General features: G+C 31.6%; 1 protein-coding gene and 1 long non-coding RNA gene across 3 annotated transcripts in view; both read right to left on the reverse strand.

Annotated features, from left to right (window-relative positions):
• LOC145694448 (DNA oxidative demethylase ALKBH2-like) overlaps window positions 1-25351 on the reverse strand; it is an 859325-nt gene that overhangs the window by 613871 nt on the left and 220103 nt on the right. The window lies entirely within an intron of this gene.
• LOC145693932 (uncharacterized) lies at window positions 11286-16185 on the reverse strand. The gene is made up of 3 exons (XR_014132855.1): window positions 15783-16185; window positions 15324-15372; window positions 11286-11645 (listed from the first exon to the last, which is right to left on the reverse strand). It is a non-coding gene; the product is annotated as an uncharacterized LOC145693932 (long non-coding RNA).

Below are 25351 nucleotides of genomic sequence, written 5' to 3' on the forward strand. Positions count from 1 at the left end.
ATTTCATAAAAGAAGAAGAAGAAACTTTAAATTACTAGTAACTATATTTGTATTACGGAAGAAATTAATTTTTGTGTGTGTGAAGTTTATACGAAACAATTTTTACAACACTTGATGTCAGGCAATGTTATTATCAAATATTTTAAGAAGAAATGTTGGAAACTAATACATGTTTAATACTTATCTTTATATTTATTTTCTTATATTATTTGATACACAGTTTTATTTCATATATTTGTATTATACTAATTTATCATTTTAGTTTAATTCATCTTAAGAAAACATTTAAAGAATAAAATTATTTGGAATTAAATATTATTGCAGACAAGAACATATTTGAAGAAATGTATAATTAAAAACTTTGCGAGTGTTATATTAAATAACACGAAAGAATAAATAATTAATATTTCAAAACATTTTAATAGGCTCACACAAAGTGTTTGAATCATTTTATCAACTATGTTTAAAACGTTCACACATTTTTTATATATGTTTGAACTTTTAGTATGCTCACACGGAGTGTTCGAAACATTTTAACAACTTTTTTTATAACTTTCACACATAGTGTTTTGAATTTGCAAAAGCAAATGATCCAATTTAAAATAAATAACACAAAAGGATAAATATTTAATATTTCGAAACATTTAACAACTTTTTTTTGAAACGTTCACACATAGTGTTCTGAATTTGCAAAAGCAAATGATCCAATTTAAAATAAATAACACGAAGGAATATATAAACGGAGTTTACGTAGAAATCATTTAATGGATTATACTCTTTGGGTATTTTTATGGACTTCTACAAGAAGCATAACAATTAAAATAGCACAGCAAACGATCTAACTAAAGTTATATAGGAAAGGAAACATGAAAAAATTACATTAAGATTTATATGAGTTTTACATAGTTGAAATTATTTTGTGTAGAGTTTATATAAGTTAGTAACACTGTTTTACAACTTAAGATTTTTTCCGCTAGAGTGCACTAGTTGTAAAGAAAGAACAAACGATTTTGATACTTTGTTTTAGTTGTTGAGAATATTTCCTTGTTAGAACACGTACTTTTTTTCGTGGTGTTAAGAACCGTGTTTTGTGCAAGAATGAATTGTGCGTGTGATAAATCAAGTATTGATATTAATTGTATTAAATTAGCAATAATTAAATGGGTACCGAACAAAGTGTTACTTTGTGGAGCATGTTATTATAATTATTTATTCAAAAATGACATTAGACATATGTGTATGTTGAAAAGCAAAGAAGTGTTGGACTTGGAAGCTTGTAGTATTTTATTAAAAGAAGATACGTGCAAAGAAATTATGAAAATATATATGGATTTACACAATATCCATAGTAAGAAAGACCATATTCTTACACAATGCATTTTTAATAATCTTTATGAAAGCTTTTTATTTCATGTGATAATGTCTGATTCCGATTTTCCAAGACTTATATTTTTACATAAAGATGTTTTACACGGAGTGTACAAGAATACAAGTAAATAATTGGAACGTCGTAGGACGCATGCGCAGTCGTTAAAAGTTTGTGCGCATGCGCATTCGTTAAAAGTTTGTGCGCATGTGCAGACTTGTGATTGTGTTCATAGGAACATTACTTAAGTTAACAGTATTCGTGAAGATGTGTAGTAAGCGAGTATTTGTTTCTGAGTATATCTCTCCAAGAGAGAGACAGATTGAGTGTGAAAAGCATCAGAAAATTATTTATCAACACCCATGGGATCCAGATATTCCTGAAGAAGAACAAGATAAAGTGAAAATACTATATCCTACGCAGGAAATAGAAGAATCGTTTAGAAGATTTTATCGATATGATGATGAAATCCATTTTGAAAAAGTGTTTCCTAATACACATATTGAAATTGAAGAATTAGACAATGTGAATTGTAAGTGCAATCGTTTTAAAATAAGTGATTTGTGTGTGAAAGAACTTTTTCAGAATTATCAGCTGAGTGAACCATTACTGTGCTTTCCTTGTTCAATAAGAATACCAGACGAAAAACTACATAAATGTTTGTTAATATTTAATAATACTTTGAAAGAAACTGTGTGGGAATTTCTAATTCAGAAGAAAACTCGTGACATAGTGTTTGAACTTTACATACAGAAACACTTTAGTTCTTCGGATAAGAATTATAGAAGAAACAAAACTGTTTTAAATAGATTTAATTTAGCATATGAATCAGTTACATTTTCAGATTCATATATTTGTGATTTAGTTGAACTGTTTTTAAAGAAAGACAGAGATGTGTTTGCAAAACAAATTATGTACGTATGAATGTACTTTTCTTTCTGTGAATGAACTGTGTGTGCTGGAATGTATATCAAGATGGAAACCGGAATATAAACTTCTGTGCGACGGATGCTATCAAAACAGCCGTATTATAGATGAACATGAATGCATTGTTTTAGACCGTGAAATGTTGTGTTATAATGCATGGCGTGTTATGGTGCAATCAGATACGTTTGATGAACTGTACGAACTCTTTTCATCGTATCATGAGACTGAAATTGACGATTGGACATTTGATTATGCTTTATTTAATATTTTATTAAAGAAAAACTACATCAATTTAATTTTAGAATTTCTCTTGAAAAAAGATTTCACTTATAATTTTTAATTCATTTCTTTGTTTGTGATAGTGAAATAACTAAATGAAGTGAAAGTTATATTTTGAAAATATATATTACAATTTTTATTATCAATAACATTTACTTGAATTCAAAATTAAAATAACTTATTTTATTTACTATTCATAATATATATGATGCTTTAATACATTTTTATTTGATCATACATACATATCTTTATTACATTTTTTATTTGATATATATGTAATCAGTTTATCTTATATGGAAAAAAAATAAATATTATATGAATAAAAATATTTTAGCGTTGTTGATTTCTTTAAAATCATTTAGTTTATAATTTTTATATCCAGATACGCTTATTATATAATTTTATATCCAGATAAGTTTACTATGTAATTTCGTATTCAGATACATTCATTTGTAGTCTCGTCCCCAGGTATATTCAGTTTGTAATTTCGTACCCAGACACATTTAATTTGTAATCTCGTCCCCAGGTATATTCAGTTTGTAATCTCGTACCCAGACACATTTAATGTGTAATCTCGCACCCAGGTGCATTCAGTTTGAAATCTCGTACCCAGACGCATTTAGTTTGTAATTTCGTACGCAATTGCATTAAGAAAAATTTCGTATCCATAATCGTTAGAATCTTGTGTTTATCACATGTTGAATTAATAATTATTATAATTTGTAACTTAAACGATAACTAACAACAACATATATAACAGAAACAATTTATTAAGAAGTTTACAACGTAGCGGTTCTAACGAGTATGGTTTGCCATACGAATCAATAAAATATTAGTATTTTTGAACATTTTAGTATGCTCACACGAAGTGTTCGAATCATTTCAACAACGAGTATGCTTTGGCATACGAATCAACTAAAGTTCATAATACGAATCAATAAATAATTAGTATTTTGATCATCTTTAGTATGCTCACACGAAGTGTTCGAGTAATTTATTACGAGAGGTTAAATAAATAATGAGATTTCGTAGAAAACAATTCATTAAAAGATACGAAAGAAAAAATAATATTTTTCCAACAGTGTTGTTCCTACAAAAAGCATAACTATTAAAATTACGTAGCATACACTAAGAACAGAAAAAAAATAAATAAATAAAATAAAATGAACTTAGTTATTTAGTTAATTAATTAAAATATAAAGAGAATGGAAAATAATTAGTAGCAAACAGAGACAACAAAAGAAAAGAAAGAAAATAAAATCAGGTTAGTTATCTAGTTAGTTGGTTAAAATATAAAGAGAATGGAAAAGAATTAGTTGCAATCAAAAACAATAGAAGAAAGAAAACATTTTAACAACTATTTTTGAAACGTTCACTCATTTTTATATATGTTTGAACTTTTAGTACGCTCACACGAAGTGTTCGAGTTATTTATTACGAGAGGTTAAATAAATAAGGAGTTTTCGTAAAAAGCGATTTATTAAAAAGATACGAAAGAAAAATAATTAATATTTTCCCAACAGTATTGTTCCTACAAGAAGCCTAACAATTAAAATTACATGGCAAACACAAACAAGAGAACAAAAATATAAGCAACGATATACCTACTGACTGAAAAATATTACTTAAAGAAAAAAGTATTGCTTAATATAAGAAAGTTTGCTTTGAAAGAAATGTTACATTAAGAAATATTCAAAAGGATTATTACAGGTATTATAATTTTAGCGGGGAAATTTTCAGTTTAGTTTATCGGTAACTGACAACGTTACTTACCGTTTTTATTTATTGCGACTTTCCCCTAAAATATTTGCAATAATGAGAAAAAATCATATTTTATGATTTGACATACATTATAAGGTAAATATTTAATTTGTACAGTATAAACAACACACATATTTTCATCTTATTTATTTATGTGTTGTATAGTTTATGATATATAACGGAAAGGAAATAAAAATGTTTGACATGATGTTTACTATCCAATATATACGCATATCAATACATATATTTACTATACTTAAATATAAAATATAAAAGGTACAAATATATGTATGGCGCAAGAAATGAACCGATACAAACTGCTAGGGTGTATATGTACAATGATGTACTAATACTTTATTATACTCACAGAACTCCTATACTTTATTAGATACTAATATATATCGTTCATACCAATACTAAATGATATCTTGTATGTTTGCTTTGCGTGATATGCTTTATTAGGTACGGTGAATAAAAAATCGGTTTAAAAAAATGTGTGAATATGAAATGGTTGACTTCATATATACCTACCAATTCTATTTGCTAAACATAAATAAAATCAAAGTAAACTATATGGTAGACATTAGGCATACCATTCACTGCATGTCAATGCATGTATTATGTAGGGAACCCGATGTTTTTATTTTTAACATTATAAGAAGTGTATATTGTGAATGCTATTTTTTCTTATACAATTTGTATGTTGAGTATAACATATTAGGCATTTTTGTTGACACCCAATGCTTTTACTATTCAGTATGTATGTATGTATGTATATACAATACTCTATCACTTAGAATTCCTTTACATTTGACATTTACTACATTACTACGCATTAATTAATATCTATGATTTCATACACAGAGCATGACATTAAGAGAAGATAGTCTTTAATATACAATATGTAATTGATAACGATAATGTATCATTTATGTAGAAAAGTTGGCAATACTAATTATTATTTGTTTGCCAATCGGATGCATAGCACTAGTGTGACATGGCATTGCACAGCCATAAGAAATTTGCGCGTGTTGTTATACGCGGATGCCGCACGCGGGGCCGGGCGAGTACGGTTTTACGTTTATATTTGCGTCGGGCACACGCGGCGCCGGTGAGTACAGTTTTACGTTTATATTCGCGCCGGCTGCATGCGGCACCGGTGAGTGCGGTTTCACGAATATACCCATGCCGGGCGCGCGCGGGGCCTGTTAGTACAGTTTTACGTTTATATCCGTGCCAGAAATATAAACGCATGTGCGGAAAAATGGATTTATATTATTAGGTGGTTGTTAAGTAATAAATTGCAATATTTACTTGTTATACGCACATCTATATATGTAACTCCTGTAATCCGTATATGTTTACACTGATGTTTCCAATTTTACTTACAAACATTAGAATATGTAATGTGCAAAATATTACTGTATGATTCCCCTTATTGTCTTATAATTCCATTGATATGACATTTTGTACCAACTCTACTCACTTGATTTATTTTTTAAGTATGACCACATTTGAACATAATACTACTCACTCGACTCATTTTTAATTTTGAAATTAATATTTTTAATTCATATTAGTGACTTCATTGTAAATATAGGAATTAACACGTTCATTGAAATATGTTTATTTTTTACTAGTTATATTCTTATAAAATATAACCCTATATTCTTTAAGTATTATGTTATATACATTTACTTTTGCTTGTTTATACTGAAAAGAAAATGTCAACTTTGCTCGTACTATATATGTTTATCACTTTGTTTTAATAATTACTATTGTGATGCCAAAATGTCTTGAGCCGTGGCAAAAAAATGTAGACTAACGCTCACACCCTTACACACCTACGCGTTGAGCGAATAAGGGTTTAGCTGTTGCTAAGCGAAAGAAAGCGAGTGGAATTCCTTTAACCAATAGCAGCGCTTGCAACGGAAGACTATTTTTAGACTATCTATAGACCATTTTTGCTCTCAAAGCTTTATAATAAAGGTTCAGATTCCTATTGATGTAATATACTATTAGTATGTTTTATCTCACTCATATTAATTAATTGATTAACTATGGAATAGAAAAAATAGAAGAAGTTACGCAGGGCGTAAGTCTGGACATGTCACGCAATTTTATTTTGTGTGTAGAGAAGATATTTAATATAAAATATTCTCATATTAAGTTGGTATTCTTTCCTGAAATAAATTTGTGATCATTTTTGCACTGCACGTACAGTACAAATGATTCTTACACGGTTCCCAAAACAAAGTCCATTGCTGATGTAGCACCCTTTCTCTTTCTATCTATTTATCTATATCTGTATTTATGACGTATCTGCAAGCTTGAATATCTGTAGTTTGTTTGTTGAACTCCTTTCTGCTTGTCCCTTTCTTTTTCCACGTATCCTCTGTATATGTTTTTTAATCTATCTATGTATTTTATGGCGTATCTGCTTGTATTTGAGTATCTGTAGCTTGTTTTTAATCTATCTATGTATTTTAGGGCGTATTTGCTTGCATTTGAGTATCTGTAGCTTGTTTTTTTATTCTATCTATGTATTTGATGACGTATCTGTTTGTATTTGAGTATCTGTATCTTGTTTTTACTCTTTTTATGAATTTTACTGACTATCTGCAAGTTTGAGTATCTGTAGCTTGTTTTTAATCTATCTATGTATTTTAGGACGTATTTGCTTGCATTTGAGTATCTGTAGCTTGTTTTTACTCTCTTTATGAATTTTACTGACTATCTACAAGATTGAGTATCTGTAACTTGTTTTTACTCTATCTATGTATTTATGACGTATCTGCTTGTATTTGAGTATCTGTAGCTTGTTTTTAATCTATCTATGTATTTTAGGACGTATTTGCTTGCATTTGAGTATCTGTAGCTTGTTTTTGTTCTATCTATGTATTTTATGGAGTATCTGCATGTTTTTCGAGTATCTGTAACTTGTTTTTACTCTCTCTATGAATTTTACTGACTATCTACAAGTTTGAGTATCTGTAGCTTGTTTGTTGTCATCCTTTCTGAGTGTTTTTAAGTATCTACATATCCCTCTCTTTATCTCTCTCTTTCTCTCTTTTGCACGTATCGTTTATATGTGTTTTTATCTATTTATGTATTTGATGACGTATCTGCTTGTTTTGAGTATCTGTAGCTTGTTTTTACTCTCTCTTTATGTATTTTATGGAGTATCTACAAGTTTGAGTATCTGTATCTTGTTTTTTACTCTATCTATGTATTTGATGATGTATCTGCATGTTTTGAGTATCTGTAGCTTGTTTTTACTCTATCTATGTATTTTACGGACTATCTGTAAGAAAGTACTTTTAGTCTTACTGTAGAATGCAAATATCGTAATTTTGAATATAATCATTTTTAATACCCATGACGTTTGCCTTCTCTTTTGTATAACACAAGTTTGTATTCAAGGAAGATCCCCTAAGAAATTTTACAGTAAACTATACATGTTCCTTAGATTTTGAACTGATTACGGCTTTGCTGTAATACCAAAGACTTTATTTCTCACTACAATTGATAAATATAACGTAAATAAATACATTCTATAACACAATATAACACAGATTTTAACTATGCGGTATGAAATCTGGAACATCACAATTATTCTATACTAATTTATATTTTACCCGCGATATCTATTTTAATATTGTTTTCACATCTACTGGCTAAGTCTTCCTTCAAAATCTATTTTCGGGTATAGGACATGAGTACCTAATTTCCCTATATTTCAGAACAATATACATGATTTTAAGCTTGACATTCTTCACTAAGAGATTTTGAAGTGAATAGTAATTTAAGTTTCATGTTTTTAGATTGCATCTACTTCTTTTGGTCTTTTATCAGATTGATTTAGGACTATACTGTTTCCTTATGGTACATGTGTTCTTTTCACCATGCAGACTTCAGTGATACACTGTTTTCTTATGGAGAATGCATCATTTAATCTTCTTCATGAAGAATTAGTAGTAGAATGCTTACTTATGATACATGATGACTCAGTGATACAGTACTTCCTTGCGCTAATTGAGGTCCCTGATTGAATTTTGAATGTACTGATTTAGTAATAAACTGATTCCTTATATTACTTGATTCCTTACATTACATGATTCCTTATATAACTTGAGACTGCATCATTAATCTTCAACGTGTTCATTTTTAATACCCATGATGGCTTAGTGGTACAATGTTTCCTTATGATACTTGAGGTCTCTCCATCAAATTAAGTCAGTGATAGACTGATTTCTTATGCTACAAAGTACCTTACTCATTTAATTTTTATAACACTCACTCAGTGGAAGTGTATTTTACTTCTATATGTTCTTACTCGTTATCTTTTAGCCCGAATAATACAAACAAACCCCCCAAAATTCATTGCATCAATCACAAAAGTTCCTGAATGATTTCTATTCATACTCAAATGGTTCTACTTTGTATGCCTATTTCTGCAAGATACATCTTCCCTAGGTCTTCCTAACGGTTGTTTTCCTCTTTTTATTATGACCCTAACAATGTCTGGTAAACGGAATCTAAAAATAATAAGGTTTTTGGTATTTTATTCCTGAAGAATTGCTAAGCTACTTGGTATATTTCTTGAATTAATACTACAGTAATCCACGTAGTATATTCGTTATCGTTTTGGCATATGTTGCACCCCGCTTACGGTTTTGCTCTCTCAAAATTTGTAAAAGTTTGAATAAAGTTTTCCAGGTTTTTTCTTTATTTATTCATTTGAAGAAAATGCCGGGATGGTACTTTACTTATAGTTTTCAGATTGTTTCCCGAATTGTGTACTCCCTAAAGAATATTATCCTTCAAACCCATCAGTTTCAATACTCAAACTCATCAGTTTCAATCCTAACTAATACTTTTTATTCAAATTGTGTTTTATCTGTAATATACATTCTGTAATATACACTCTCTCAAGGTGTCAAATTTTCTCAACTTTTTTCGTTCTACAAGCACCATTAAAAGATTTTCCGTTGTTTCAGAAATTATCATTCTTCTTTACAACCACATTTTTAAAATGACGTTAAAAGATGCATATTTTACAAAGAATGTCATAATGTAAGTAATTTAATCATTGATCATTCATTTGCTTTGGACTGTTTCATTGAAGATAGTATTTTTCAAAAAACCAACACATGATTCTCTATAAAATTTAATGAATCACAAGCTATAGCACTAATTCATTTCAATGGACTTCTCCATGATACTTTAACTAAAATTCTATAGCGATCCAAAGAATATTTATTGCTCAAACATATGGAATAACGACCATATTTTTACTTAATTAATATAGAAAGAGAAAAATAATAGACTGACATAAAATATTCATGTAGTTGGACACAATGATTCGATTCCAGTTTGATGCAAGCAGTCCCGGTGGGAGGCACTCGGTCAAAAAAAGTGTACAATACTTTTAAGGCCATCCACCTTGAATGAATTTTTCTTGGATTTTCCTCATCCACACCAGTTAAATGCGTTGTTGATACCTAACTTATAGTTTTTAGATCGTTTCCCGGATTGTGTGCTCGTTGAACAACATTATCCCTCAAAACATGAAGGGCTAAATGGTCTTAGATGATAAAAGACCAAAATCTAAATCATAATCTTAATCCTATTCGATTCCAATTTTCGCAAATCAATCTCAAAACAAAAGAATCACATAAGATTTTTAATATCGGGTTAAGTGTTACAGGATACCGTATGATTTGTATATTTCAAGTTCAACTAAATATTTTTATTCTTCATTTCTAATAGCAATATAAATCTGAACGACCCTGTTAGAATTTTCTGCTATGATATTATAAGAACAAAAATACAATGGAAAGCGCAGACAATTCATAGCAAAAGATAACCTTCAAATCTTATAGACATTCAGAATTCCTTCCTTCCTTCCTAACAGTATTTTATACTTTGTAAAAGGCTATTCCCATCACTTTCGCTTTCTTCGAAAGAATCCCACCTCCCAAAACCAGACCCTCTTTTCTTAGAAAAATACCCAAACAGTAAAACTCCGCTCAAGGGGCGGTGAAGGCAGAGGAGGGAACGAGAGGATACCGTATTCAACTAAAACTTGTTTTCTCAAGTGATTATGAGTGTGTGAAGTGATCTTCACCTTAAATTATGAATGGGGAAACGTTTCTGAATCTTTCCATGTTAGCAAATGTAAACAAAGAATATTTTTCAGTTAATTTACTCACCACCAGTTTCAGGATTTGTTCTTTCATTAAATTTCTAGTCATCTTCAATAACCGTACAAGTCTCATACGGATACAAATCAATATAATAATAATAATAATAATAATAATAATAATAATAATAATAATAATAATAATAATAATAATAATAATAATAATAATAATAATCGGCCAAGTAACTAGTGTATGTGCATTTGGTACACGTGGTTCTGGGTTCGATTTCTGCCAAAAGAGCACAAAATTAATTTTTCTGTCATTCACTTTCCTTAATCAATAGTCTAGTTTAGCCTAAAGACCATAACTGTTAAATAAAATAATAATAATAATAATAATAATAATAATAATAATAATAATAATAATAATAATAATAGATCTTCTTCATATCCACATTTGACAAAGATAAATGTGAGTTCAACTTGTTTATGTGGTTCGGATATCAACTTATTCTGTAAATCCATGTCTCAAATAGGATTGAAATTCTTAAAAGAAATAAAAACAATTCAAATTGAGCTGATTGAAATCAGATAATAAGTTGCAGGTTCATGTCTCAAAAAGTCTTTTTTGCTGAAAACAATATTTTAAAATAACTCAGATATATTAAAAGGGGAAAAGAATGAGTCACATTTTCTTGAAATAAAACCAACAAATTTTCAATATAATTAATTTTAAACTAGAAATCACTTTATTTTTTACTATTTACAAATCTTGATTTCTATGTACACTTTTTTCACTTTTGGCTTTTCATTGTCTACAGTTTTTATAATTTTCCCATCCGTCGTTCTAATGCTATAAATTTAAGAACAGCACCATATTGAATAGTATTATTTTCTTTATTTACGTATTTGGAAAAAATACGGAAAAGTTCTTGCGTATCACTTTTGGTTAGTTTGACATAATTGATTTGCTTCTGCGAGTTCTTGTTCTCCTCCTTCATTCTTTTTCTCCTTTCTTCTTCTTCGTCCTCCTCCCTTTTCTTCCTTTTTCTGCTTTCTTCCATTTCTGATGTTCTTCTCTTTTCTTCTTCCTCATTGTCTATTAAGATACAATCAATCTCTTCAATTGATTGAAGAAGTTCAAAGGTAGATTTACCCTCTGCCATCCTGCAAAATAACAGAAACAAAATTATCAATAATTAAATTACAAATCTACTTATTTTAACTTAAGTATCCTTATGGCTAACCAATTATCACAAGAGGTAAATTTATATCTTCTGAAAATCAGAACTCAACATTTTTAGCAATACCCTAGCTCTAATACTATTAATTTTTGATCTTTTAAATCAACAAAAATTTTCAAGACTAAACTTCCGTTCTACAAATTAAAAGTCTATGTAAGTTTAATTTCATATATCGGTCTTGTAATATGAAGGTATCGTAAGGACCGTTGCCTTAATCATCTAACGTATCATTCTTAACGGTCTTTGGCATAAAATATGTGTTAATTCACATATTTATACCTTAAGAAAATAATCAAGTCAGTTGGACAGTACAATCAAATTATTTCGTTACGAAAAACAAGCACATTTTTTCCTTATCCCACAGGTTATTTTAAGTGTTTTATCCTAGCTTAGAATAATAACTAAATTTAGTGAATTCAAATGATTTTTGGGTGGGTTTTGGTGATTCAGTGATACAGGGTTCACCTCTGGTGCTTGGGGACCCTGGTTCGATCCTAGCTCGTACCAAGTGAACTTTGTGGTGGACAAACACCATGTACTTTGCTTTTGTTGGGGTTTTATATACTTTTATGTGGTTTCTTTTTGTAAAGTGATGGTTCAACAAATTACAGTTTCCTTTAGCGTAGCGGTATAACCAGCAGACGTAAAACTCAGTTATCGATCATATTAGATAACCCATCAGTACAGTGAATCATATTGGGTTGCCTAACATGTAGGGATTAAACAAACATTTTCTTTCACGGATTATTCTCTCTCCGAGAGATATCATCCCTCAAGGGGCACAATAAGTTTAGATGTCCAACTCTATATTTTAATTTCAAAATTCTTTTCTATACCCACATGTAATGATATATACACTTTTCTACGATATATACTGTCAAATCATTTAATCGAAAGGCAAGGCAAGGCAACATATGTCAAGATACCCTTTCATTGAATTGTGTACATGTCATGAGTTGTAACGGTATAACATAATCTTAGATGATAAAAAGTTCGGGAAATCTTGTCTTCTGTAAAGGAATTTAACCACTGTTTATATTTCAAACTATATTCCTAATTCAATAAGAATAATAATATGAATAAGGATGACGCAAAAATCAATGGTAAAGCCTTCGTTTCTGATGCATGGATTACTTGATTTATGTTGTCAGTTTAGATCTTCCGCAAACATCATACTTCTACATTTTCTCGTGGGGAACCCTTTCTACTTTCATTATAATTTAATCTAATATAATGTTTGGGAAATAATTACTTATGAAAAAATACGTAAATCATTCGATCAAATTAAGAATACGATATCATATTATAAAACAACAAGCAATCCAAATCTGTTTAGCAATCAGTTCTATTTTAGAAAAGTGTGAAATAATATTCTTAAAAGTTTTCTTATTATCGTTAATAAGTATCGTTTTATTCATGTAACTAACTAACTAACTAACTCTATGGTCTATGAAACCCGGAGACCACGTTCACAAAAAACTCTCCATTGACTTTTATCTTTAGATAATTACATCCAATTTCTACTTTGTATGCCTATCTCTGCGAGATCCATCCGCCCATTTGCGCCTAGGTCTTCCTGATGGCCGTTTTCCGATTGGTCTTCCAGTCAAGACTTTGAAAGCGTTTCTAATTTCATCCATTCTAGCTACATGACCCGCCCCCTCCTAGACTTGACGACCCTAATCATGTTTAATAAACAATCTAATAAATTAGGTTATGAAGTTTCCACCATTCCCCTTCCTCTTGTGTCCGAATATTCGTCTCAGGATCTTGTACTGAAATACTTTTAGTCTATGTTCTTTCCTCAGAGTAAGCGATCATGTTTTGCAACCATACAGAACAACAAGTATAATTAACGTTTTATATATTTTAAGCTTCAACAGAATTCGCGACAACAAGAGATTTTGAACCGAATAGTAACACGAATTCCCTGGTTTTAGTCGCCATTTAATTTCTCCGTGAATTTGATATTTCCTCTGTTAATACTGATCTTAAATATTTGAAACTAAGCATTTTATCAAAAGTATTATTTAATATTTTAATGCATCCATAAAATGCAGTATTACAGTCCCAACGCACTTTTGTGTATTTACTTTTCTCTGCATTTATTTCTAAACCCATGTCCCTGCAAGCATTTCATAAGATCTCTGCATTTATTTCTAATGTTCTCCTATCATCCCCTATTAAATTTACATCATCAGTATATACCATAACTGGTGAATACCGTTTAACTCTATTCAACAATCTAATTATTCTATCAATATATGGAAAAAACACCAACAGAAAGACCAAATATAAAAAGAAAAATCGATTAATCTACCATGAATAATTCATTACTATTTCTGATAAATTCACTAAATATTATGATATATTTTGTTCAAACAACCTAGTAATCACATACAGGATCTAACATCTACCATTTTTCACAAAATAATATAAAGATTTCTTTCATTCAGAACAAATAAATGCTCAAATCTTGGTCCATCATACACACAAACAACTATCACTTTGAATCTTTCCACAAATAGTACGATTACTGAAGGAAATATTGTACAAACGTGTTAAAATAGATGTAATTCTGACCTATAATTCAAAACACGATCTTAATCTTCTGTAAAACATTCCATAAAATTTCATAAAATTTACTTGTATCTTCTTAGTTATCGTGCACCCCTTTGCCGTGAAAGAGCAGTGTTCAATTCTCGGCAAAGCCATGTAGTTCAGATTCGATGTTAATCACTAGGACCCCGTCACATATAGCCTAGTTATTGCACAAAAATCGTACTTAGTTATTGTACTTGTTGTTAACATAAAAAAAATCCTAACGTAGTTCACTTGAGGTCCCCGTCTCATATAGTCTAGTTGTGAAAAGACCATTAACTTGATAACTCGATATTTTTTATAAATGTGTTCGTATATAAAACATGGTTTAATAATGCACCATTTGTCTTCCGATCAATCCAAATATGAAATATCAATTCAACTAATACGAAAAAGCTCTGCACTGATTTCATTTCATAGCTAAAAACATGGTTTTGGTGTCTACTGTTTGTAATTTACGTTTTCCTAATGCTTGTTACGCTTTCCTAAGTGGGGAAAAAGATCAACTAGAAGCCTTCAAAATGTAAATGTGGAGAAAAATGTTAAGAATTATTTGGGTAAAGCAGAAAAAGAAATAACAGGATGTTAGAAATGTTGGGTGAGAAAAGAACATTTTTTAGACATTATTAGGAAGAAAAATTCGTTATGACATTGCCTAAGAAAAGAATCTATCATGAGTGATGTCCTAGAGGGTATAATAACCGAAAAAAGAGGGAAAGGGTTAATATTAAAACTAAAAGATCGCACGCAAAGACAAAAAAGGTTAGCGGTGGAGCATAGAAGCTTCTCAGCTGTACCCTATCAAAGGCAAAATACCTATGATAATGATAAATGTTTGTTTTCAATTAAACTTTAAAAGCAATATGTATTCTAGATACGGTTAATATCCAACTAATAATATTAATTTCATTCTGTGGTCTTCCATGAAAAAATAAACATATGTATGTCTTCAACATTACATATTATATAATGATAATAAGAAATATATTATTTTTCTTACCTGGTAATTCTTTCTGAAGCGTGGTTCAAACTCCTGGAAATGGTATAATCTAAAAAGAAAAAAAAATGAATTACTATATTTGAATTGTTTCTATTACAAAAATAATCAGTGCTAAGAAAAATCAAATGAATATTTATTATAAAATTAATCCTTTCCGAAAATGAAGAATTTTTTTCATTCCAATGAGCTAAGTCTAAGAAATTAAAAACAAAATCCAATTCTTTCTCAAAATGTCATGTTTTCAGGATACTATAAGTCAGCTTGCATGTATTTGATAAAATAAATGTGATATGAAACAAAAAGAAGATAATGATTTCCAAATGAATTCATACAATCAACAAAATTACTCTAAGATAATTTTCCAATAATAATAATATTAAAAATGTTTCATATCTTGTAATCAATTAATGAAAATGAATTTTTATCTGAATATATTTAAGAAAACAGAAGTCCACTTACCTTTTCAAATATAAGAACAAATGAAGTAGCGCCGATAAAAAAACAACTTCGAAGCAAGAACACCGTCACAATCTATCCAACTAACTTGAAATGACAAAAATCTTCAAAATTCAGTTTTTATATTGAACAGAAGAAACCCACGCCAATTTTCACAATTCCATACAATAATAATAAAAAAAGGTTCCTCTAAAAAGATTGTAAACCACTTTTCTCTCTCTCTCTCTCTCTCTCTCTCTCTCTCTCTCTCTGGAATTCTATATGGACGATAACCCTCATAGCAATAACGGAATGGATACAAACATTTAAAAAGAAAAAGAAAAAAAGAAGCAATTCTACCTTCCCTCTTACTCCGAGGGTAAGAAATCCTGTCCTTCAAACTGCAATAAGACGCCCAATAGTCTACCATCGGCTTTTATACATTCTGTGAGTATTTTTCTCTCATTATATATTTAGTATATGTGTAACTAAAGTTCATTAAAGTATGGCAATTAATTATGTTCTAAGAACCTCACCAAGTATGTATTTTTAATCAATTTCATAACAAACATTGTATTGCATTTACTGTACACATAACATACATGTCCATGCATTCAACACTTATTTTTCCTTACATCATGCTTGCCTTTAATACATGTGGTCCTAAGTTCATTTTCAATAGTGTATGTATCGTTTCCAATTCGTTTCCCGGCGAGAGCCTTTGGCGTAGGAAACCGGGTTCAATTCCCAGGAAAAGGTCATGTGGTTCGGATTCCACGTTAATCAGTAGGTCCACGTCTCATATAGCCTCGGTGTTAAAATACATACTAATCTAAAATTAAAATAACTCGATTTCCAGTGGAGGTATATAGTCTGAATTCTACGTTAATCAATAAGTCCATGTCTCATATAACCTCGCTGCTAAAAGATACACTAATCTAAATCAAAATAACGTAACTCAATTCCTGACGGAAGCCTTTGGCATAAAAACCGGGTTCAATTCCCGGTGGAGGTGTATAGTTCAAATTCTACGATAAAACTGTAGGTTCATGTCTCATATAGCCTCGTTGTTAAAAGACACACTAATCTAAAAATCAACACAAATCAAATCTAGTTATAAAAATTCTGTATCAATCGGCTCATGCGGAACCCAATTAATATAATTAATAATGGTACAAACTAGTTCAATGGTAGAGCATCTACCTCTGCTGGTGGATTTTCTCATGTCAAGCATGTCCATATCATTTTTAGTGTTCTTATAACAAAAAGTATATTCTATAAATTGTACTAATCAGCATCAAGTTCATAAGTCTTCTTAAAGTTCCCCGTTTCCTCCCACTTCCTCATTCCGCTATTTTATTTTTTCATAAAGGAAATATTACGACAAAAATGGATTCATATAAATTAGTCTAACAGAATAATTCTCTGACAATAAACTTAATAAATTCATATAGTCTCAGTGGTAAAGAAGTCTCTAGTATATGAGGTTCTTGGTTTATTTTCTCGTCAAAACCATTTTACTAAACTCAACATAAACAAGTGTCAAACATTATTATCTAAATAAAGATTCCTCTCACTTTCTAAGGGCTAGTACCACAGTAAAAAAGTATTGTTCTCTGTTAGTTGGTAAATCCTAGGTTGCACAATTATTTAAACATTTTCTAAGTATTTAGTGCATTGCTGCTACAATCCATATCTCCACTGCTTGAAATATCTTGGTTCGATTTCCAATCAAGTAAATTTGTAGTGAGCAAACACCTTGCTCATGAGTTTTCCTCTCACTTTCTTCATTCCAACATTTTACTTATCATAAGGGGATTGTTATGATATGATTGTTATAAGTTAACCTAAGTGATATAACCATACGGCACAATATTTACAAATCATGAAATGATTTCATCATACATCATGGACATTACATGTTGCATATACATTTTTTAATCGTAGGAGTTAATATTCATTCATTCACAATAACAATTTTTGTAAACAGGTCTTCCCGTCAAAACAAGTTTGGACAACTCAGTCCCCCGCCCTTCTACCTTTGCGTTCAATATGGGATCCGGCGCGGGTCTCTTTACAGCAGTCATAAACAATAAAAGAAAGAATGTTTCGTTTCAATACAATCTTTACAAAAACTCAAGGAAAACAAATTCATGTAACAACCTAACTGTTACGTAAAAGAGGGACAATACATAAAGCTTTTCCAAGTTCAATGTCAACTTTGGGTTTTATTTTCTTTTTTTTTTCTGTAAGGGAGTAAAAAATTTCTTGAAGGACATCTAAAATGCAATCTTCACAAAGCTCTCTAAAAAGTAGACAATAATCCCTAACAGTTTCTTTTTTAACAGTAACTAATTGCACAATTGTGTTCCAAAAATCTTTTTGAGGGGGACTCTGGTATTTATGTGAAGGTCACTCTGTAATTAAATCTGATGGTTGTATCTAACGGTGAATCCTAATTTTTTCACAGCTCCTTTCGGCTGAAGGACAGGATCTCCTCATAAATACCTACACAGAATCACAAGTATATCCTATAACAAAATGGGTAAATCTTCAAAGAATTCATCAAAGAATTCGTATATGGGCAATAATAAAGCGTTACTTGGCCTTGCATCAACTCTCAAAAAACCTTCAGGATTCATTTCTGAGAATTCAGGTGTCAAGGATTTTTTCCAACATCGTTTCACGTATTGTCAATAATAAATGATGAAAGAATGTATCAAAACACATCAATAAAGTTTTATTTTTTCAAGATAACCTTCAGTCAAATTGTATTTTCTACGAATTTTAACTTTCACATCCATAAATTGTCAATAAACACATATTTTCAACGCAATAAATAACATAAAAAAACACTCATAAATAGCAGACACCCCTCTAATCATGCAATAGATAGCATTAACTCAATGCCAGAAGTCTCAATTTGGACCTAAAGGGTTGAACTACTTGTTGGTCCTACCCCTACTCCGCTACATGTGTGTCCTGTCGGAACTCAGTTACATTTGTCTGTCAAAAATATTTAAACATTTATTATTATTATTATTATTATTATTATTATTATTATTATTATTATTATTATTATTATTATTATTATTAATTATTATTATTATTATATTTTGAGTTTATCTATCAAACTACTATTAATAAGAGGTATTAAAACAAATCTGTAACTTCTATTCCTTATTGACTTCCATCACTGACTGCGTTCCGGCAAATTAGTATAGTTAGCCTTCCAGCTATTTTCTGAAATCACTTTTAACATTGTACAATTGGAAGTGCATTTTCATACTACTAGAATTTGAGACAGTTGCTTCCATGTCATGACGTTGAACTTTGTAGTATCTCTAACGCGTATGACATCAGTTCACTTCTGATAATGACTCGGGGAACTGTGACGGCATAACGGTACGTAATGGACATCCTGAGTCCTTACGAGTTATCTCAAATGAGACAATATACTGCCACCATTTTTAAACAGAACGCTCATCCACATACAGTAGGTGTCTCTATGAATTACGTACATAATATTGAGATCTCCATTGGCGGGAAGGTCCTTCGATCTGTACCCGGTAGAACATGTGTGGGACCAGTTTAGACGTCATATCCTTTCCAGGGCCAATACGCAGGATAACGAAACCAGGTACAACAGTCGTGGGTCGACATGTCTCAGAAGAGGATACAATAGCTATATAACAGATTCCAGCTTAATATGTGATGCCTCCAAGGCGTCATAGATAACAGGTGCTGAAATAAAATCTTATAATCAAGTGGTAACATCACTAATGCACTATAGTGAACGCTCCACCAATTACAGATCATCGCAACTCTAATCATCTAAATACCTATCGATGGTATTAACGTGTACGGACTTATGTTAATAGCATTCCTTCGTCATCCATTCCATCCATTCCTTTCGGGTGCTTAAATTTATTGTTAGGCAGTGTAATTATACTATAATAATTTTCACCACTTTATATGCATTTCCAGCAAAATATCTGCATATCATTTATTGCAGTATTATTTTTGGCAGTCTTGTTCTTAATGAAGCCACAGCTTTGTACGGTCACACAATCATAGTCAACGTCTTGCGAATAAAATCAGAAAAATAAACACACTGCTGAACAAGACTGCACTTATTTAATATAAAAACACATTTACACATGACGTTTCGATCTTCTAGCCACGATCCTCATCAGACGTACACTCTGACGCACGGAGTGTACGTCTGATGAGTATCTTGGTTAGAAGATCGAAACGTCACGTGTAAATGTGTTTTTATATTATATAAGTGCAGTCTTGTTCAGCAGTGTGTTTATTTTACTTTGTACGGTACTTACAGTAATTTAATGCACCTTTGCAACAACATTCATAAGACAGTATCTGTAAATTAAATAACCACACACACACAAAACAAAAAACATCGTAATTCAGTATACATTCTTGGCTTCCTGTAAATCAGTTATAAACTGGTTTGGTTTGGTTTGTTTGAGTTTAACGTCCCACGTTTATGCCTCGGTGGCTAAGAGAGTCGGGACCTACTGATTACGGTGGAATCCGAACCACTTTTTACGTTCAATTGTGCCCTCATCAGGAATGGAACCCGGGACCACGCATACCAAAGGCAAGCGTGCTAGCCACTACGCCAAGCGAGGGTCCCAGTTATAAACTGATTAAATGATGTCTCATATATATATATATATATATATATATATATATATATATATATATATATATATATAATACCTTCACAACATCGACAACCCTTCCGAATAGTAGAATAAAGTCAATACTATTGTTAACTAAAGCTTAAAAACGAAGCGTTGTGGATAATGTAGAAAGAGAGCAGTATTTAGTAGTCAAACATGTAACACTTTAAAATTTGCTAAATCTAAATTGAAGAGCAATGGGGAAAAGAAGGTAAGTCAAGAAATGGTCGAAACCGTGATATGTAGTCAATGGCGTAACTAGAGGTTTGGGGGCCTCCCCGCAGACAGCCTGGAGTGGGGCCCCTTCTCTACGTCCCCTTCACGATTTGGGGCCCCTGATGGCTTAAGGCTCCCCTGCAATGCAGTGTCTGCGGGGCCCTTATTTACGCCCCTGTATGTAGTCTGAGAGGCGTAGTTTGCATGAACTAAATCTCAGAAAAAGAAGAAGGTCAGTAACTAAGAAATGTAATGCTAAAGATTTCGATTACAAGGGATAAAGAAGGTAAGTCAGTGGAAAATAGGGCAATTGTGTAAAGTTATAAAAAACTGACTTACCTCCTGACTTCACTGTAGTCTTCAATTGTAAATGGCAATTACAATTTATGCTTTATTCATAATTTCACTGTTTATTTCTGTCAGCAGCTTTCGCTCCGCTTGATCGCTTTAGATGCCAGTTTGGGAACCACCGGTCTAGAGCAATTTCAATCAATTTGATACACATTTGTCAAAAAAATACTGTAGGGGTATAAGACGTGGGATTGGCCCTAAGCACTGGCGCAAATCCCGGGGGATGAGGGGGACATGTCCCCTCCAATCTTGGAACTGGGGGGATTGTCCCACCAATAATCCGATGTAAAATGTGTTTTTTGGAGAGAAATGTGATGATTTGTTTCCGATTGCCACAAAGGAAAGTGAGATGAAATTGATGTCCCCCAGAATAAGCCTCAAATGTGTCGGCCTCCCAATGTTGAAGATAACTCTGCTCCCCTGATCCTCCACAGCATTGTTTCTCAACTTCATAAATATTTTGAACATCGCTTAAAAAAAAAAAAAAAAAAAAAAAGGTCTTTCCCGTCCCCCCCAGTGTTGATGACAGATTTGCGCCGCTGCCCCTAAGAATGGTTTTGGGAAGGTTGACATGTAAAAAATAACCGATATTAGTATCGAATCCATAGTTTTCGGAGTCTCTGAAATGATTAGTAACACTCGAGATGCCATTTAAGTTCTGCTCAAGTGGGGTAAAACATTTCGAACACTCCCAGGAGATGGGGAGGGAGTGACATGTAGAGACAATCCTGAACGACCGATATTAGCGTCGAATCCATTGTTTCCGGGGACCTGAGATGAATGACACTCTCAACGCCGTTTAAGTTCAAGTTCAGCCTCCATCGGCATTGAGGTTAAGATAGGGTTAAGACCAAATGTCCAAAATGACTTACATTAGTGTCTAATCCATACTTTCTAGGGTCGCGAAAACTGCTGACCCATTTAAAACGATTTTTGGAACATATACCAAGCGTTTTCTCGGTTCTTCCCTTTCCTACACACTTTCATTCCACCAATTCCTTAATAATTATTAATTTTCATTAATCTTCCGTCTTCCTTAGACTAAAGGGCATAAACATGGATGTCAAACAAGAAATTTAGTGTAATTCATTTCAAGGTTTCCATTATTTGATAACTATTTGTTTGTTGAATCATTCTACGAAATATGATGGTTTTGATGCAGCCTTACTTATATATATATATATATATTCCTATTTATAATTTTTTCGGATGCATCTAGCTTCCCATAGGTTGTACCGGAAGATCTTTTTAGATTGGTTGTAGTAAGTGTTTTATTCAGTCTCCTCACTTACGACAGGAAAAAGGAAATCAAATCTTTCAGTTTAATATCCTATGATTAGGGGCACGAGTTTCTCGCAATAAGAATTTGAAAATTTCGCGTTTTGTCGCATTTTCCAAATGAAGTTTCGCATTTTGTAGCTCTTGTGGTAGGGAAATTTACAATTGTTCCCTTTATTCATCGATTACTACAGAAATAAACTATGAATTGCCTAAAAATACAATGAATATATCAATTGACATTGTAAATTTCACTTATAGAAAATTATATATATATATAATAAGTGAGCTTTTTGGTGGACCAACACCGTGTGAGTGGGTTTTCTCGGGGTTCTCCCGTTTCCTCCCACATGCTTCATTCTACTATTTCATTCATTTCTCATCGTCACCATCTCCTTTAGAACAGACAGCATAACTATGGAATGTAAAACTTAAAGATTTAATTTAATTTTTCGAAACATTACACGAACGCTAGCATCAAACACTGCATATTCATAACTTCTATCTCTGTTGTTTTTCAAATTACTGCTTAGTGTTCAGTCTCTCAGAAAATTCGAATTTAGGAAGGAATTTTAGTAACCATTCTCTTGGCATCACAAGGGAAAATGGGAAAAAACAGAAATATCATGAATGAAAAAAATGTGAATTTTTGCGGTAAGTAAAAAAAAAAACACTAGTTAGTTAACAAAAGCTCGATAATTGGGAAAACATGAATTGTACGTGAAATTTTTATTTTGATACAGAATAATTTATACATGGACGCTACACATTTATCTTCGAAGTTGTGAAAGTCTACAATTTGGAGGGAGATATCCCCTCTTAATATATATGGAAAAAACCTGGTTGTAGTTATCTTTATCTTGTGCAGTATTTACTGCTTTTTTAAAGACGTCTATAGTTTCTTTCTTAAAAATATTCACAATTGTCACAGACAAATCCTATATTTATATCAGTGATATACAGAAAGTATTCACCAGTCTAGTACTGAATGACTGGACCATATCAAATTCAAGATAATCAAACTTCCTCCTCATTGATCAGTCTAGCAATGACTGGCTGATATAAAGTTCAAGATAATCGAACATCCTGCTAATTCACCAGTTTAGCACCAAAGGACTGGCTGATATAAAGTTCGATATTGTCTAGCCTTCACTCTACTCAGTAGTCTAGGGACTAGCCGATATCAAGTTCAAGATCATCAAACATCCTCCATATTCACCAGTCTAAAATTTAATGACTGGCTATAAACAAGTTCAATATTGTTTAACTTCACTTTATTCACCAGTCTACTGCCGACTGGCTGGCCGATATCAAGTTCAAGTTCATCAAACTTCCCTCTTATTCACCAGTGCAGCACCAGTCCAGCTGATAACAAGTTCGATATTTTCTAACCTTCACTTTATTCATCAGTCTAGACTGAAGGACTATCCGATATCAATTTCAAAATAATCAAACTTTCAATTTAATTACCAATTTGGCGCTGAATGACTGGCTGATATCAAGATCAAACTTCATTATTCACTAGTCTAGGATCAAATGGCTGGTTGATATCAAGTTCGATATCGTCTAGTCTGTGCTTTATTCAGCAGCCTAGCACCAACTCATTAACCGATATCAAGTGCACGATCATCAAACATCCTATTTACTCACCAATCTAGCACAGAATGACTGGCCCATATCAAGATCATCAAATTTCCTCCATATTAATCAGTCTAGCACCGAATGACTGGCTGATATAAGTTCGATACTGTTTAACATTCACTTTATTCACCAGTCTAGCATCGAGGGACTATGCGATATTAAGTTCAAAATCATCAAACTTCCAATTTAATAAGCAATCTTGACCGATATCAAGGTCATCAAACTTTCTCATTAATCAACAGTCAAGGATTAAGTGATTGACTAATATCGAGTTCGATAACATCTAACCTTCACTGTATTCACCAGTCTAGCACCGACTGATTGGCCGATATTAAGTTCAAGATTGTCAAACCATCACTTTACCTAATAGTACAGAATGACTACAATTTATTTTCAAATCTTCATAACTACCTGAAAGGAATGCAATTTTTCGTCTGCTGAAGATGTGGTAACAGATATTTTTGGATATATTACAGACACTGCAGTAAAAAGTATCAAATTCCATTAATTTTAATTGCTAAGTTTCATGGCTATACATCACTGTTTTCGTTAGCAAAACTGGAGAGTTGTCAGATGCTCTCAAAAGGTCCTAACTAAACTTTATTTATGATGGTTCTTTATATCCTTTTCGCAAGGAGAGTGAAGTGAAGGAAAGATTTTTTTAAAAATAGGAATTCTTTTCATTAAAAAAAGAACTTGTATTCTTGCCATAAACTTTCGCGAAGTATCCTTTTTTATATTTTTTTATATTAATTCACCCTCAACTTTCCCTTTCGCCCAGGTAGAAAACATTTTTACCTGGATAGGTGTTTCCAGTTCATTCACAACGACCACCTGAGGCCACTACGAAAAAAATGAAAGGAAAAAACCTCTAAACATTTTTCCTTTTAGATTCTGAAAAAGATTCTCTCTTGATTTCAAGGACATCTTCCATCACAAGTAAACAAAACAAGAAAGCTCAGAATTCTGAAGTTGGAAAATGTGGTATTTTCAACACGTAAAATGTGAACGTTTTGGAGATGATGATGAGCAATCACTTAATTTTTTTTATTAATATTGGCAAATGCAAGGTGCAATATTCTGACATTCAGGGTTAGGAGAGGAATTCTTTAACTTAATATTTTTGGGAGAAAAATTCCTTCTCCACTACATTTTCAAATATCTAGAATCAACATTAACAGACAAAACTATAAACACGAAATAATTAAATGTTAACTGAAAGCAGGAAATTCATGTAATTATTGAGACTCGTTTGTATTTACAAATTCTGGCGAAAAATTTGAAGCTTAAAATATATAAAACTATAATTACGCCTATGGTTGCGAAACATGTCCGCTTACTTTGAGGGAAAAACGCAAACTGAACTGTATTTAAGAACAAAATTCTGAGACGAATATTCAG

Source organism: Thermobia domestica, chromosome 9 (assembly GCF_964235325.1).
Source record: "Thermobia domestica chromosome 9, izTheDome1.hap1.1, whole genome shotgun sequence".
NCBI classification, from domain to species: Eukaryota; Metazoa; Arthropoda; class Insecta; order Zygentoma; family Lepismatidae; genus Thermobia; species Thermobia domestica.